Source organism: Ascaphus truei, unplaced genomic scaffold (assembly GCF_040206685.1).
Source record: "Ascaphus truei isolate aAscTru1 unplaced genomic scaffold, aAscTru1.hap1 HAP1_SCAFFOLD_1467, whole genome shotgun sequence".
In the NCBI taxonomy this organism is placed as follows: domain Eukaryota; kingdom Metazoa; phylum Chordata; class Amphibia; order Anura; family Ascaphidae; genus Ascaphus; species Ascaphus truei.
In genome coordinates this window covers 66153-84177 of record NW_027454352.1, presented here as the reverse complement: position 1 = coordinate 84177, position 18025 = coordinate 66153, and the positions used below count along the sequence as shown (strand labels likewise).

The 18025-nt window shown below is 52.1% G+C and overlaps 1 pseudogene; it reads right to left on the bottom strand.

Annotated features, from left to right (window-relative positions):
- Window positions 1-12: 12 nt before the first annotated feature.
- On the bottom strand, window positions 13-17058 carry LOC142476176 (spliceosome RNA helicase DDX39B-like; annotated as a pseudogene).
- Between the last annotated feature and the right edge of the window lie 967 nt (window positions 17059-18025).

The window sequence follows — 18025 nt, the reverse complement described above, 5'->3', positions numbered from 1 at the left end:
TCTGCTCCCCAGCGCTCAACACCTCCCACACGCTGCTCTCCTCCACCCTCTCCCAGCGCTCAACACCTCCCACACGCTGCTCTCCTCCTCCTCTCGTCCCAGCGCTCAACACCTCCCACACGCTGCTCTCCTCCACCTCTCTGCTCCCAGCGCTCAACACCTCCCACACGCTGCTCTCCTCACCTCTCTGCTCCCAGCGCTCAACACCTCCCACACGCTGCTCTCCTCCCACCCTCTCTCCCAGCGCTCAACACCTCCCACACGCTGCTCTCCTCCACCTCTCTCCCAGCGCTCAACACCTCCCACACGCTGCTCTCCTCCACTCTCTCCCAGCGCTCAACACCTCCCACACGCTGCTCTCCTCCATCTCTCTCTGCTCCCAGCGCTCAACACCTCCCACACGCTGCTCTCCTCCACCTCTCTGCTCCCAGCGCTAAACACCTCCCACACGCTGCTCTCCTCCACCTCTCTCCCAGCGCTCAACACCTCCCACACGCTGCTCTCCTCCACCTCTCTGCTCCCAGCGCTCAACACCTCCCACACGCTGCTCTCCTCCTCCTCTCTGCTCCCAGCGCTCAACACCTCCCACACGCTGCTCTCCTCCTCCTCTCTGCTCCCAGCGCTCAACACCTCCCACACGCTGCTCTCCTCCACCTCTCTGCTCCCAGCGCTCAACACCTCCCACACGCTGCTCTCCTCCTCCTCTCTCCAGCGCTCAACACCTCCCACACGCTGCTCTCCCTCCTCTCTCTCCCAGCGCTCAACACCTCCCACACGCTGCTCTCCTCCACCTCTCTGCTCCCAGCGCTCAACACCTCCCACACGCTGCTCTCCTCCACCTCTCTCCCAACGCTCAACACCTCCCACACGCTGCTCTCTTCCTCCTCTCTCTCTCCCAGCGCTCAACACCTCCCACACGCTGCTCTCCTCCACCTCTCTCTGCTCCCAGCGCTCAACACCTCCCACACGCTGCTCTCCTCCACCTCTCTCCCAGCGCTCAACACCTCCCACACGCTGCTCTCCTCCACCTCTCTGCTCCCAGCGCTCAACACCTCCCACACGCTGCTCTCCTCCACCTCTCTCCCAGCGCTTCACACCCCCCACACGCTGCTCTCCTCCACCTCTCTGCTCCCAGCGCTCAACACCCCCCACACGCTGCTCTCCTCCACCTCTCTGCTCCCAGCGCTCAACACCTCCCACACGCTGCTCTCCTCCACCTCTCTGCTCCCAGCGCTCAACACCTCCCACACGCTGCTCTCCTCCACCTCTCTGCTCCCAGCGCTCAACGCCTCCCACACGCTGCTCTCCTCCACCTCTCTGCTCCCAGCGCTCAACACCTCCCACACGCTGCTCTCCTCCACCTCTCTGCTCCCAGCGCTCAACACCTCCCACACGCTGCTCTCCTCCACCTCTCTCCCAGCGCTCAACACCCCCCACACGCTGCTCTCCTCCATCTCTCTCTCTCCCACCTTTATCTTCCTGGCGGCTTCTCTCGCTCAGATTAATCCCGCAGCTCCTCTGCATCTTCAACCCTTTATAAATTAATTTGTCCCCGTCTCACATCATTTCTACATCTTCTCTGCGTCTGCCCTCCTTTCCCAACACTCGCCTACGGGAAAGTCATCTCCGGCTCACTTCAGTCCTCTCTCTCCTCTGTCCCCCCCTCTCCTTTCCAAACATTAATCTCTAGCTATTTCATTCCCCTCATTTCATTCCTAGGTCCTCTCTCTCTCCTCCCTCAATAACTCATCCCTTATTTCATTTCTAGATCCTCCGTCTCCCTCTCCTTCCCAAACATTCGTTCATAGCTAACCCGCCCCTCGCTAATTTCATGTCTATCGCCTTCTCTGCGTCTCCCATAACCCCCATCGCAAAATTAACTCCCCCCCGCTTCTCCACACCTCCGAGACCAACGTCTCTTGTCCGTGCCCTCCCCCCCCCTCCCGGGAACCGCGTTCAACTATTTGGGGACACCTGTGGCGTGTCCCCAAATTTTGAAAGGGCGAGAGGACACGTCCCCAATATCTCCGCGTGACTTATGGGTAATTTGGCTTGCGTCCCCATCCCCTGACGCGTGGAGGGGGAGGGGGGGAGAATTGTGACAAGGCGGTGTCACGTTGAATTGCGTGATGAGCAGGGAGGCGGACGCCGGCCCTTTAAAACGTGTCACGCACAAAAGGGGAGGGATGGGTGACGCCAAAAACGCCCAGCTGTGACTTTTGCGTTGGGAGACGGCGCAACCAGGCGCGAGTCTGCGTCACGTAAGGGCGGGGACGCCGGAGACTTAAATGGCGTCACGCTAATGACGTGCGGCTGGACGGAGGGGAGATAAAGCGTGGCACCTGTGGTCGTGCGTCACACGTGGGAGGGGACACGTGCTCGTATAGGAAAAAAAAGGCGCGACACTTGTGGTTGTGTCACGCGGGGGGTGAGCAAGGCGATTTGGGCGTCACACGAGGGACACTAGCGGTGTGGATCGCGTCGTGTCACGAGTGGTGACGTTGCTGGCTGACGTGACACTTGCGATATTTTTGCGTCACGCGAGGGGGAGGGGGGGGAAGGACACGTGTGGTGACTTATACACGGCGTGACATGGCTGTGTCACACAAGGGATGACAACTGCGATTTCACTTGCGTCACGCCCAGACGTGGCGCCGCCCGCCAATCTACGTCACGCGTTAGGGTCACTTGCGGCTGAGCGGCGGTGAGGACGCGTGATCCAGCGTCACGCACGGAGAGGCGATTACAGCCCGGGAGAGGCCCCGCACACGTGTGTGGACGCCCGCTGGGGGGATCGGAGGCGTAGCGGGCTGGTCACGATCGTCCTTTTAGCGGCCGCGTCAGGCGGGGGGCGGAGGAATGGCGAGGCGGGCAGGCGGGGAGGAGGCGGTAATTACATCTTGCATGAATTTGCGGCACACGGGGCGGATCTCCTTGCTCAGGGTGGCGCTGAAACATCATGACCTGCTTCTCGTGCGGGGTCATGCGGAATATCTCCTGCACATCTCTGCGCATGTCTGGGGGGGGGTGGAGGGGGGGGAGAGAGAGGAGAAGGATGGGGGGGAGGGGGGAGAGAGGAGGGAGGGAGAGTGGGGGGAGAGAGGAGGGAGGGAGAGGGGGGGGAAGAGAGGAGGGAGGGAGAGGGGGGAAGGCAGAGGGAGGGAGAGGGGGGGAAGGCAGAGGGAGGGAGAGGGGGGGAAGGGGCAGAGGGAGGGAGAGGGGGGGAAGGCAGAGGGAGGGAGAGGGGGGGGAAGGCAGAGGGGGGGGTGGGGGGGAAGGCAGAGGGAGGGATGGGGGGGAAGGCAGAGGGAGGGATGGGGGGGAAGGCAGAGGGAGGGATGGGGGGGAAGGCAGAGGGAGGGATGGGGGGGGAAGGGAGAGGGAGGGGTGGGGGGGAAGGCAGAGGGAGGGGTGGGGGGAAGGCAGAGGGAGGGATGGGGGGGAAGGCAGAGGGAGGGATGGGGGGGAAGGCAGAGGAGGGATGGGGGGAAGGCAGAGGGAGGGATGGGGGGGAAGGCAGAGGGAGGGATGGGGGGGAAGGCAGAGGGAGGGATGGGGGGAAGGCAGAGGGAGGGTTGGGGGGTAAGGCAGAGGGAGGGATGGGGGGGAAGGCAGAGGGAGGGTGGGGGGGAAGGCAGAGGGAGGGATGGGGGGGAAGGCAGAGGGAGGGGTGGGGGGAAGGCAGAGGGGAGGGGTGGGGGGGAAGGCAGAGGGAGGGTGTGGGGGGGAAGGCAGAGGGAGGGATGGGGGGAAGGCAGAGGGAGGGATGGGGGGGAAGGCAGAGGGAGGGATGGGGGGGAAGGCAGAGGGAGGGATGGGGGGGGAAGGCAGAGGGAGGGATGGGGGGAAGCAGAGGGAGGGTTGGGGGGTAAGGCAGAGGGAGGGATGGGGGGGAAGGCAGAGGGAGGGTGGGGGGGAAGGCAGAGGGAGGAAGGCAGAGGGAGGGAGAGGGGGGGAAGGCAGAGGGCGGGAGAGGGGGGAAGGCAGAGGGGGGGGTGGGGGGGAAGGCAGAGGGAGGGGATGGGGGGGAAGGCAGAGGGAGGGATGGGGGTGGAAGGCAGAGGGAGGGATGGGGGGGAAGGCAGAGGGAGGGGTGGGGGGGAAGCAGAGGGAGGGATGGGGGGGAAGGCAGAGGGAGGGATGGGGGGGGGAAGGCAGAGGGAGGGATGGGGGGGGAAGGCAGAGGGAAGGATGGGGGGAAGGCAGAGGGAGGGATGGGGGGGAAGGCAGAGGGAGGGATGGGGGGAAGAGAGGAGAGGGATGGGGGGGAGGCAGAGGGAGGGAAGGCAGAGGGAGGATGGGGGGGGAGAGAGATAAGAGAAGAGAGGGGGGGAGAGAGGAGGGAGGAGAGGGGGGGAGAGAGGAGGGAGGGAGAGGGGGGGGAAGAGAGGAGGGAGGGAGAGGGGGGGAAGGCAGAGGGGGGGAAGGCAGAGGGAGGGAGAGGGGGGGAAGGCAGAGGGAGGGAGAGGGGGGGAAGGCAGAGGGAGGGAGAGGGGGGGAAGGCAGAGGGAGGGAGAGGGGGGAAGGCAGAGGGAGGGATGGGGGGGGAAGGCAGAGGGAGGGATGGGGGGAAGGCAGAGGGAGGGATGGGGGGAAGGCAGAGGGAGGGATGGGGGGGGGAAGGCAGAGGGAGGGATGGGGGGGAAGGCAGAGGGAGGGATGGGGGGAAGGCAGAGGGAGGGGTGGGGGGGAAGGCAGAGGGAGGGGTGGGGGGAAGGCAGAGGGAGGGGTGGGGGGGAAGGCAGAGGGAGGGGTGGGGGGGAAGGCAGAGGGAGGGGTGGGGGGGAAGGCAGAGGGAGGGGTGGGTGGGAAGGCAGAGGGAGGGATGGGGGGAAGGCAGAGGGAGGGATGGGGGGGGAAGGCAGAGGGAGGGATGGGGGGGAAGGCAGAGGGAGGGATGGGGGGAAGGCAGAGGGAGGGATGGGGGGGGGAAGGCAGAGGGAGGGATGGGGGGGAAGGCAGAGGGAGGGATGGGGGGGGGAAGGCAGAGGGAGGGGTGGGGGGGAAGGCAGAGGGAGGGGTGGGGGGGAAGGCAGAGGGAGGGATGGGGGGGAAGGCAGAGGGAGGGATGGGGGGGAAGGCAGAGGGAGGGATGGGGGGGAAGGCAGAGGGAGGGATGGGGGGGAAGGCAGAGGGAGGGATGGGGGGGAAGGCGAGGGAGGGATGGGGGGGAAGGCAGAGGGAGGGATGGGGGGGGAAGGCAGAGGGAGGGATGGGGGGAAGGCAGAGGGAGGGATGGGGGGGGAAGGCAGAGGGAGGGATGGGGGGGAAGGCAGAGGGAGGGATGGGGGGAAGGCAGAGGGAGGGATGGGGGGAAGAGAGGAGAGGGATGGGGGGGAGGCAGAGGGAGGGAAGGCAGAGGGAGGGATGGGGGGGGGGAGAGAGATAAGAGAATAGGGAATTGTTAATAGGGGATAAGGAAGTTTGACCCTCACAATCTTTCCATCTCCCCCCTCCCCATTTCCACCCCCCCCCCTCCATTTCCATCTCCCCATTTCCATCTCCCCCCCCCCCCCCCTATTTCCCTCTCATTCCCATCCCCCCCCCCCCCCCCTCACCAAGTTGCTCTAACATCTTGTCGCACTCGTCCAGGATAAAGTGTTTGATATGTTTCAGATTTAGATTCTTGTTCCGCGCCAGCGCCAAGATCCGACCCGGTGTCCCAACCACAATGTGGTGGGCAGCTCTTCTTCAGAACCTCCTCGTCCTTCTTTATAGAGAGCCCCCCGAAAAACACTGCCACCTGAGGGGGGGGGGGGAGGGGGGGAGGTGAGAGACAAATATATACAGAGAGAGAGAGAGTGCGCGTGTGTGTATGTAAATAAATATATACAGAGAGAGAGAGAGTGCGCGTGTGTGTATGTAAATAAATATATACAGAGAGAGAGAGAGTGCGCGTGTGTGTATGTAAATAAATATATACAGAGAGAGAGAGAGTGCGCGTGTGTGTATGTAAATAAATATATACAGAGAGAGAGAGAGTGCGCGTGTGTGTATGTAAATAAATATATACAGAGAGAGAGAGAGTGCGCGGTGTGTGTATGTAACCAAATATATACAAAGAGAGAGTGCGCGCGTGTGTGTATGTAACCAAATATATACAAAGAGAGAGTGCGCGTGTGTGTATGTATGTAACAAATATATACAGAGAGAGTGCGCGCGTGTGTGTATGTAACCAAATATATACAAAGAGAGAGCGCGCGTGTGTGTATGTATGTAACAAATATATACAGAGAGAGTGCGCGCGTGTGTGTGTATATGTAACCAAATATATACAGAGAGAGAGTGCGCGCGTGTGTGTATGTATGTAACAAATATATACAGAGAGAGAGTGCGCGCGTGTGTGTATGTATGTAACAAATATATACAGAGAGAGAGTGCGCGCGTGTGTATGTATGTAACAAATATATACAAAGAGAGAGTGCGCGTGTGTGTATGTAACAAATATATACAGAGAGAGAGTGCGCGCGTGTGTATGTATGTAACAAATATATACAGAGAGAGAGTGCGCGCGTGTGTATGTAACAAATATATACAAAGAGAGAGAGTGCGCGTGTGTGTATGTATGTAACAAATATATACAGAGAGAGAGTGCGCGCGTGTGTATGTATGTAACAAATATATACAGAGAGAGAGTGCGCGCGTGTGTATGTATGTAACAAATATATACAGAGAGAGAGTGCGCGTGTGTATATGTAACAAATATATACAGAGAGAGAGTGCGCGCGTGTGTATGTATGTAACAAATATATACAAAGAGAGAGAGTGCGCGTGTGTATGTAACAAATATATACAGAGAGAGAGTGCGCGCGTGTGTATGTATGTAACAAATATATACAAAGAGAGAGAGTGCGCGTGTGTATGTAACAAATATATACAGAGAGAGAGTGCGCGTGTGTGTGTGTATGTAACCAAATATATACAGAGAGAGAGCGCGCGTGTGTATGTATGTAACAAATATATACAGAGAGAGAGTGCGCGTGTGTGTATGTAAATAAATATATACAAAGAGAGAGAGTGCGTGTGTGTATATGTAAATAAATATATACAAAGAGAGAGAGTGCGTGTGTGTATATATGTAACCAAATATATACAAAGAGAGAGAGAGTGCGCGTGTGTATATATGTAACCAAATATATACAAAGAGAGAGTGCGCGTGTGTATATATGTAAATAAATATATACAGAGAGAGAGAGAGTGCGCGTGTGTATATATGTAAATAAATATATACAAAGAGAGAGAGAGTGCGCGTGTGTATATATGTAACCAAATATATACAAAGAGAGAGTGCGCGTGTGTGTATATATGTAAATAAATATATACAAAGAGAGAGCGCGCGTGTGTATATATGTAAATAAATATATACAAAGAGAGAGCGCGTGTGTATATATGTAACCAAATATATACAGAGAGAGAGAGAGTGCGCGTGTGTGTATGTAAATAAATATATACAAAGAGAGAGTGCGCGTGTGTATATATGTAAATAAATATATACAAAGAGAGAGTGCGCGTGTGTATATATGTAAATAAATATATACAAAGAGAGAGCGCGCGTGTGTATATATGTAACCAAATATATACAGAGAGAGAGTGCGCGTGTGTATATGTAACCAAATATATACAAAGAGAGTGCGCGTGTGTATGTAACCAAATATATACAGAGAGAGAGTGCGCGTGTGTATATATGTAACCAAATATATACAGAGAGAGAGCGCGCGTGTGTATATATGTAACCAAATATATACAGAGAGAGAGCGCGCGTGTGTATATATGTAACCAAATATATACAGAGAGAGAGTGCGCGTGTGTATATATGTAAATAAATATATACAGAGAGAGAGCGCGCGTGTGTGTATGTAACCAAATATATACAAAGAGAGAGAGTGCGCGTGTGTATATATGTAACCAAATATATACAGAGAGAGAGTGCGCGTGTGTATATATGTAACAAATATATACAGAGAGCGCGCGTGTGTGTATGTAAATAAATATATACAAAGAGAGAGTGCGCGTGTGTATATATGTAACCAAATATATACAGAGAGAGAGTGCGCGTGTGTATATATGTAACCAAATATATACAGAGAGAGAGCGCGCGTGTGTGTATGTAAATAAATATATACAAAGAGAGAGAGCGCGCGTGTGTATATATGTAACCAAATATATACAAAGAGAGAGAGTGCGCGTGTGTATATATGTAAATAAATATATACAGAGAGAGAGCGCGCGTGTGTATATATGTAACCAAATATATACAAAGAGAGAGAGTGCGCGTTGTGTATATATGTAAATAAATATATACAGAGAGAGAGCGCGCGTGTGTATATATGTAACCAAATATATACAAAGAGAGAGTGCGCGTGTGTATATATGTAACCAAATATATACAGAGAGAGAGAGAGTGCGCGTGTGTATATATGTAACCAAATATATACAGAGAGAGAGAGAGTGCGCGTGTGTGTATGTAAATAAATATATACAAAGAGAGAGTGCGCGTGTGTATATATGTAAATAAATATATACAAAGAGAGAGTGCGCGTGTGTGTATGTAAATAAATATATACAAAGAGAGTGCGCGTGTGTATATATGTAAATAAATATATACAAAGAGAGAGTGCGCGTGTGTATATATGTAAATAAATATATACAAAGAGAGAGCGCGCGTGTGTATATATGTAACCAAATATATACAGAGAGAGAGTGCGCGTGTGTATATGTAACCAAATATATACAAAGAGAGAGTGCGCGTGTGTATGTAACCAAATATATACAGAGAGAGAGTGCGCGTGTGTATATATGTAACCAAATATATACAGAGAGAGAGCGCGCGTGTATATATGTAACCAAATATATACAGAGAGAGAGTGCGCGTGTGTATGTAACCAAATATATACAGAGAGAGAGTGCGCGTGTGTATATATGTAAATAAATATATACAGAGAGAGAGTGCGCGTGTGTATATATGTAACCAAATATATACAGAGAGAGAGTGCGCGTGTGTATATATGTAACCAAATATATACAGAGAGAGAGTGCGCGTGTGTATATATGTAACCAAATATATACAGAGAGAGAGTGCGCGTGTGTATATATGTAACCAAATATATACAGAGAGAGAGTGCGCGTGTGTATATATGTAACCAAATATATACAGAGAGAGAGTGCGCGTGTGTATGTAACCAAATATATACAGAGAGAGAGTGCGCGTGTGTATATATGTAACCAAATATATACAAAGAGAGAGTGCGCGTGTGTATATATGTAACCAAATATATACAGAGAGAGAGTGCGCGTGTGTATGTAACCAAATATATACAGAGAGAGAGTGCGCGTGTGTATATATGTAACCAAATATATACAGAGAGAGAGTGCGCGTGTGTATATATGTAACAAATATATACAGAGAGAGAGTGCGCGTGTGTATATATGTAACAAATATATACAGAGAGAGAGCGCGCGTGTGTATATATGTAACCAAATATATACAGAGAGAGAGTGCGCGTGTGTATATATGTAACCAAATATATACAGAGAGAGAGTGCGCGTGTGTATATATGTAACCAAATATATACAGAGAGAGAGTGCGCGTGTGTATATATGTAACCAAATATATACAGAGAGAGAGTGCGCGTGTGTAATGTAACCAAATATATACAAAGAGAGAGTGCGCGTGTGTATATATGTAACCAAATATATACAGAGAGAGAGTGCGCGTGTGTATATATGTAACAAATATATACAAAGAGAGAGAGTGCGCGTGTGTATATATGTAACCAAATATATACAGAGAGAGAGTGCGCGTGTGTATATATGTAACAAATATATACAAAGAGAGAGAGTGCGCGGTGTGGTGTGTGTATGTAAACAAATATATACAAAGAGAGAGTGCGCGTGTGTGTATGTAAACAAATATATACAAAGAGAGAGTGCGCGTGTGTGTATGTAAACAAATATATACAAAGAGAGAGAGTGCGCGTGTGTGTATGTAAACAAATATATACAAAGAGAGAGTGCGCGTGTGTGTATGTAAACAAATATATACAAAGAGAGAGTGCGCGTGTGTATATATGTAACCAAATATATACAAAGAGAGAGTGCGTGTGTGTGTATATATGTAAACAAATATATACAAAGAGAGAGTGCGCGTGTGTGTATGTAAACAAATATATACAAAGAGAGAGTGCGCGTGTGTGTATGTAAACAAATATATACAAGAGAGAGTGCGCGTGTGTATATATGTAACCAAATATATACAGAGAGAGAGTGCGCGTGTGTATATATGTAACCAAATATATACAAAGAGAGAGTGCGCGTGTGTATATATGTAACCAATATATACAGAGAGAGTGCGCGTGTGTATATATGTAACCAAATATATACAGAGAGAGAGTGCGCGTGTGTATATATGTAACAAATATATACAGAGAGAGAGCGCGCGTGTGTATATATGTAACAAATATATACAGAGAGAGAGTGCGCGTGTGTATATATGTAACCAAATATATACAGAGAGAGAGTGCGCGTGTGTATATATGTAACAAATATATACAAAGAGAGAGAGTGCGCGTGTGTATATATGTAACCAAATATATACAGAGAGAGAGTGCGCGTGTGTATATATGTAACCAAATATATACAGAGAGAGAGTGCGCGTGTGTATGTAACCAAATATATACAGAGAGTGCGCGTGTGTATATATGTAACCAAATATATACAGAGAGAGAGTGCGCGTGTGTATATATGTAACCAAATATATACAGAGAGAGAGTGCGCGTGTGTATATATGTAACCAAATATATACAGAGAGAGAGTGCGCGTGTGTATGTAACCAAATATATACAAAGAGAGAGTGCGCGTGTGTATATATGTAACCAAATATATACAGAGAGAGAGTGCGCGTGTGTGTATATGTAACCAAATATATACAGAGAGAGAGTGCGCGTGTGTATGTAACCAAATATATACAGAGAGAGAGTGCGCGTGTGTATATATGTAACCAAATATATACAGAGAGAGAGTGCGCGTGTGTATGTAACCAAATATATACAGAGAGTGCGCGTGTGTATATATGTAACCAAATATATACAGAGAGAGAGTGCGCGTGTGTATATATGTAACCAATATATACAGAGAGAGAGTGCGCGTGTGTATATATGTAACCAATATATACAGAGAGAGAGTGCGCGTGTGTATGTAACCAAATATATACAAAGAGAGAGTGCGCGTGTGTATATATGTAACCAAATATATACAGAGAGAGAGTGCGCGTGTGTATATATGTAACCAAATATATACAGAGAGAGAGTGCGCGTGTGTATATATGTAACAAATATATACAAAGAGAGAGAGTGCGCGTGTGTATATATGTAACCAAATATATACAGAGAGAGAGTGCGTGTGTGTGTATATATGTAAACAAATATATACAAAGAGAGAGTGCGCGTGTGTGTATGTAAACAAATATATACAAGAGAGAGTGCGCGTGTGTGTATGTAAACAAAATATATACAAAGAGAGAGTGCGCGTGTGTATATATGTAACAAATATATACAGAGAGAGAGCGCGCGTGTGTGTATATGTACCAAATATATACAAAGAGAGAGTTCGCGTGTGTGTATATATGTAAACAAATATATACAAAGAGAGAGTGCGCGTGTGTGTATGTAACCAAATATATACAAAGAGAGAGTGCGCGTGTATGTAAACAAATATATACAAAGAGAAAGTGCGCGTGTGTATATATGTAACCAAATATATACAAAGAGAGAGTGCGCGTGTGTATATATGTAAACAAATATATACAAAGAGAGAGTGCGCGTGTGTGTATGTAAACAAATATATACAAAGAGAGAGTGCGCGTGTGTGTATGTAAACAAATATATACAAAGAGAAAGTGCGCGTTGTGTATATATGTAACAAATATATACAAAGAGAAAGTGTGCGTGTGTATATATGTAACAAATATATACAGAGAGAGAGCGCGCGTGTGTATATATGTAACAAATATATACAAAGAGAGAGTGCGCGTGTGTGTATATATGTAACCAAATATATACAAAGAGAGAGTGTGCGTGTGTGTATATATGTAACCAAATATATACAAAGAGAGAGAGTGCGCGTGTGTATATATGTAAACAAATATATACAAAGAGAGAGTGCGCGTGTGTGTATGTAAACAAATATATACAAAGAGAGAGTGCGCGTGTGTGATATGTAAACAAATATATACAAAGAGAAAGTGCGCGTGTGTATATATGTAACAAATATATACAGAGAGCGCGCGTGTGTATATATGTAAACAAATATATACAAAGAGAGAGTGCGCGTGTGTATATATGTAAACAAATATATACAAAGAGAAAGTGCGCGTGTGTATATATGTAACAAATATATACAAAGAGAGAAGTGCGCGTGTGTATGTAAACAAATATATACAAAGAGAGAGTGCGCGTGTGTGTATGTAAACAAATATATACAAAGAGAGAGTACGCGTGTGTGTATGTAAACAAATATATACAAAGAGAGAGTGCGTGTGTGTATATATGTAACCAAATATATACAAAGAGAGAGAGTGCGCGTGTGTGTATATATGTAAACAAATATATACAAAGAGAGAGTGCGCGTGTGTGTATGTAACCAAATATATACAAAGAGAGAGAGTGCGCGTGTGTGTATGTAAACAAATATATACAAAGAGAGAGTGCGCGTGTGTGTATGTAACCAAATATATACAAAGAGAGGAGAGTGCGCGTGTGTGTATATGTTAAACAAATATATACAAAGAGAGAGTGCGCGTGTGTATATGTAACCATAGACACACACACACACACAGGCAGGCAGACACACACACACACACACAGGCAGACACACACACACACAGGCAGACACACACACACACACAGGCAGACACACACACACACACACAGGCAGACACACACACACACAGGCAGACACACACACACACAGGCAGACACACACACACACACAGGCAGACACACACACACACAGGCAGACACACACACACACAGGCAGACACACACACACACACACAGGCAGACACACACACACACAGGCAGACACACACACACACACACACACACACACGCAGGCAGACACACACACACACACACAGGCAGACACACAGGCAGACACACACACACACAGGCAGACACACACACACACAGGCAGACACACACACACACAGGCAGACACACACACACAGGCAGACACACACACACACACACACACAGGCAGACACACACACACACACACACACACACACACACACACACACACACACAGGCAGACACACACACACAGGCAGACACAGGCAAACACACACACACACACACACACACACAGGCAGACACACACACACACACACACACACAACACAGGCAGACACACACACACACACACACACACACACACACACACACAGGCAGACACACACACACACAGGCAGACACACACACACAGGCAGACACACACACACAGGCAGGCAGGCAGACATACACAAACACACACAGGCAGACACACGCGCTCCTCACCTTGACAGAAGGCATGTACTTTGAGAACCTCTCATACTCCTTACTGATCTGGAAAAGCGAGTTCTCTGGTGTGACACATTACCAACACCGAGACCTGCAAGAGAGGGCGTTATAAGAGGGGGTGTTCTTATAACAGGGGGTTCCCCCCATAGGAAGGGGCACGTCAGGGCTGTGAGGAGATGTTCTTATAAGGGGGGTGTTCTTATAACAGGGGATCCCCCCATATGGAAGGGGCACGTCAGGCTGTTCCTATAAGGGGGGTGTTCTTATAACAGGGGATCCCCCCATAGGAAGGGTAACGTCAGGGCTGTGAGGGGATGTTCTTATAAAGGGGGGTGTTCTTATAACAGGGGATCCCCCCATAGGAAGGGTAACGTCAGGGCTGTGAGGGGATGTTCTTATAAAGGGGGGGGTGTTCTTATAACAGGGGTTCCCCCCATAGGAAGGGGCACGTCAGGGCTGTGAGGGGATGTTCATATAAAGGGGGGGGTGTTCTTATAACAGGGGATCCCCCCCATAGGAAGGGGCACGTCAGGGCTGTGAGGGGATGTTCATATAAAGGGGATGTTCTTATAACAGGGGTTCCCCCCATAGGAAGGGGCACGTCAGGGCTGTGAGGAGATGTTCTTATAAGGGGGGTGTTCTTATAACAGGGGATCCCCCCATAGGAAGGGGCACGTCAGGGCTGTGAGGAGATGTTCTTATAAGGGGGGTGTTCTTATAACAGGGATCCCCCCCATAGGAAGGGGCACGTCAGGGCTGTGAGGAGATGTTCTTATAAGGGGGGGTGTTCTTATAACAGGGATCCCCCCCATAGGAAGGGCACGTCAGGGCTGTGAGGTGTTGTTATAAGGGGGGTGTTCTTATAACAGGGGTTCCTCCATAGGAAGGGGCACGTCAGGGCTGTGAGGAGGTGTTCTTATAAGGGGGGTGTTCTTATAACAGGGGATCCCCCCATAGGAAGGGGGCACGTCAGGCTGTGAGGAGATGTTCTTATAAGGGGGGTGTTCTTATAACAGGGGATCCCCCCATAGGAAGGGGCACGTCAGGCTGTGAGGAGATGTTCTTATAAGGGGGTGTTCTTATAACAGGGGTTCCCCCCATAGGAAGGGACACGTCAGGCTGTGAGGAGATGTTCTTATAAGGGGGGTGTTCTTATAACAGGGGTTCCCCCATAGGAAGGGGCACGTCAGGGCTGTGAGGAGATGTTCTTATAAGGGGGGTGTTCTTATAAAAGGGGTTCCCCATAGGAAGGGGCACGTCAGGCTGTGAGGAGGTGGTGTTATAAGGGGGTCCCACCTGTCCTGTTATGGGTTCCAGCTGCTGTAATGTGGCTAACACAAACACTGCAGTTTTCCCCATCCCAGACTTGGCCTGACACAGGATATCCATCCCCAGGATCGCCTGCGGGATGCACTCGTGCTGTACTGCAGGGAGAGAGAAGGGGGGAAAGAGAGGGGGGGGGGGAGAGGGGGAGAGGAGGGGAGAGAGAGGGAGGAGGGGGAGAGAGAGGGAGAGGAGGGGAGAGAGAGGGAGAGGAGGGGAGAGAGAGGGAGAGGAGGGGAGAGAGGGAGGAGGGGAGAGAGAGGGAGCAGGGGAGAGAGGGAGGAGGGGAGAGAGAGGGAGAGGAGGGGAGAGAGAGGGAGGGAGAGAGAGGGAGGGAGGAGAGAGAGGAGGGGAGAGAGAGGGAGGAGGGGAGAGAGAGGGAGAGGAGGGGGAGAGAGAGGGGAGAGGAGGGGAGAGAGAGGGAGAGGAGGGGAGAGAGAGGGGGGGGAGGAGGAGGGGGAGAGAGGGAGCAGGGGAGAGAGAGGGAGAGGAGGGGAGAGAGGGGAGGGAGGGAGAGAGAGGGAGGAGGGGAGAGAGAGGGAGCAGGGGAGAGAGAGGGAGAGGGAGGAGGGGAGAGAGAGGGGGAGGGAGAGAGGGAGAGAGGAGGGGAGAGGAGGGGGGAGAGAGGAGGGGGAGAGGGAGGAGGGGGAGAGAGAGGGGGAGGGAGGGAGAGGGAGGAGGGGAGAGAGAGGGAGGAGGGAGAGAGGGAGGAGGGGAGAGAGATGGAGCAGGGAGAGAGAGGGAGAGAGAGAGGGAGAGGAGGGGAGAGAGAGGGAGGGAGGGGGAGAGAGAGGGAGAGGAGGGGAGAGAGAGGGAGAGGAGGGGAGAGAGGGAGGAGGGGAGAGAGAGGGAGCAGGGGAGAGAGAGGGAGCAGGGGAGAGAGGGGAGAGAGAGGGAGAGGAGGGGAGAGAGAGGGGAGGGAGAGAGAGGGAGAGGAGGGGAGAGAGAGGGGAGCAGGGGAGAGAGAGGGAGGAGGGGAGAGAGAGGGACAGGAGGGGAGAGAGAGGGAGGGAGAGAGAGGGAGGGGAGAGAGAGGGAGAGGAGGGGAGAGGAGGGGAGAGGGGGGAGGGAGGGAGAGAGAGGGAGGAGGGGAGAGAGAGGGAGCAGGGGAGAGAGAGGGAGGAGGGGAGAGAGAGGGGGAGGGAGAGAGGGAGAGAGGAGGGGAGAGGAGGGGAGAGAGACGGGGAGGGAGGGAGAGGGAGGAGGGGAGAGAGAGGGAGGAGGGAGAGAGGGGAGAGAGAGGGAGCAGGGGAGAGAGAGGGAGGGAGAGGAGGGGAGAGAGAGGAGGGGAGAGAGAGGAGGGGAGAGAGAGGGGGAGGGAGGGAGAGAGAGGGAGGAGGGGAGAGAGAGGGACGAGGGAGAGGGAGAGGAGGGGAGAGAGAGGGAGAGGAGGGGAGAGAGAGGGAGAGGAGGGGAGAGAGAGGGAGAGGAGGGGAGAGAGAGGGGAGAGGAGGGGAGAGAGAGGGAGAGGAGGGGAGAGAGAGGGAGAGGAGGGGAGAGAGAGGGAGAGGAGGGGAGAGAGAGGGAGAGGAGGGGAGAGAGAGGGAGAGGAGAGAGAAAGGAGAGAGGGGGGAGAGAGAAAGGAGAGAGAGTGAGAAAGGAGAGAGGGGGAGAGAGAAAGGAGATAGGGGGAGAGAGAAAGGAGAGAGCGATATATAAAGGACAGCGGGGGAAGAAGAGATGGGGGAGGAAGATTATAAATTGGCCGCCATTACATAACTTCCCCTCCCCATCCCCTCCCATCTTTTACCTCCGTTTATCCCGAGCCCCCCTCCTCTACCATCGTTCCACACCCTCTCCCACGCCGCGCGCTCCACACCCTCCTTCTACCGCCTGCTCCACACACCCCTCCCACACCCTCTCCTTCCACTGCGCGCTTCACACCCCTCCGCATACCCGCCCCTTCCCTCCACTTCTCCTCTCCTCATCCCACCCCCATTCATCTTCTATCCCCCCCTCTCACCCTCGGAGGGGGTGTTCGAAGCCGCAGTCCACGATGGCGCGGAGTAGCTCTGGTTTGAGCAGGAAGTCCCGGAAGCCGGAGCTGTGGATGGAGACGTACGAGCCCTTCACCTCCTTCTTGGGGGGCAGGTCCGGAGCGTCCCCCCCCGGCCTGAGTCTCCACCTCGTCATCCTCGTAGTCCAGTAACTCATTATCTACGTCGGTCTCTGCCATCTTTCAACTGGGGACGGGGAGGGGAAGAGAGAGGAGGGGGGGGGAAGAGAGAGAGAGAGGAGGGGGGGGAAGAGAGAGAGAGAGGAGGGGGGGGCCGAGGGGGGGAAGAGAGAGATATGGGGGGGGAAGAGAGAGAGAGAGGAGGGGGGGAAGAGAGAGAGGAGGGGGGGGGAAGAGAGAGAGGAGGGGGGGGGAGAGAGAGAGGAGGGCGGGGGAAGAGAGAGAGAGGATGGGGGGAGAGAGAGGAGGTAGGGGGGAGAGAGAGAGTGAGGTAGGGGGAGAGAGAGAGGAGGTAGGGGGAGAGAGGAGGGGGGGAGAGAGAGAGGATGGGGGGAGAGAGAGAGAGGATGGGGGGGAGAGAGAGAGAGGAGGGGGAGAGAGAGAGAGAGAGAGGAGGGGGAGAGAGAGAGAGAGAGGAGGGGGGAGAGGAGGGGGGGGAGAGAGAGCAGGGGGGGGAGAGAGAGCAGGGGGGGGGAGAGAGAGAGGAGGGGGGGGAGAGAGAGAGGAGGGGGGGAGAGAGAGAGGAGGGGGGGGAGAGAGAGAGGAGGGGGGGGAGAGAGAGGAGAGGAGGGGGAGAGAGGAGGGGGAGAGAGAGAGCAGGGGGGGGAGAGAAAGCAGGGGGGAGAGAGCAGGGGGGGAGAGAGAGCAGGGGGGGGAGAGAGGAATGTTGGTATAAAGGGGGGAGGGAGTATTTTATAACATTAGATTATACATACTGTAATACAATAATACATATACATGAAGTAATAGTACATGTGTATACACACACGTCTGACTTTATTGTACCAAGTACTGTTATACAGATTGCAATCCAACATTACACTCCATTAATATCACATTACTGCAGTGACATGATGTCCTCAGCCATGCAAAATATTGTGTGTGTGTGTATATATGTATATAATATACACACACAGAGACACACACACACAGACAGACACACACACACACACACACACACAGAGACACACAC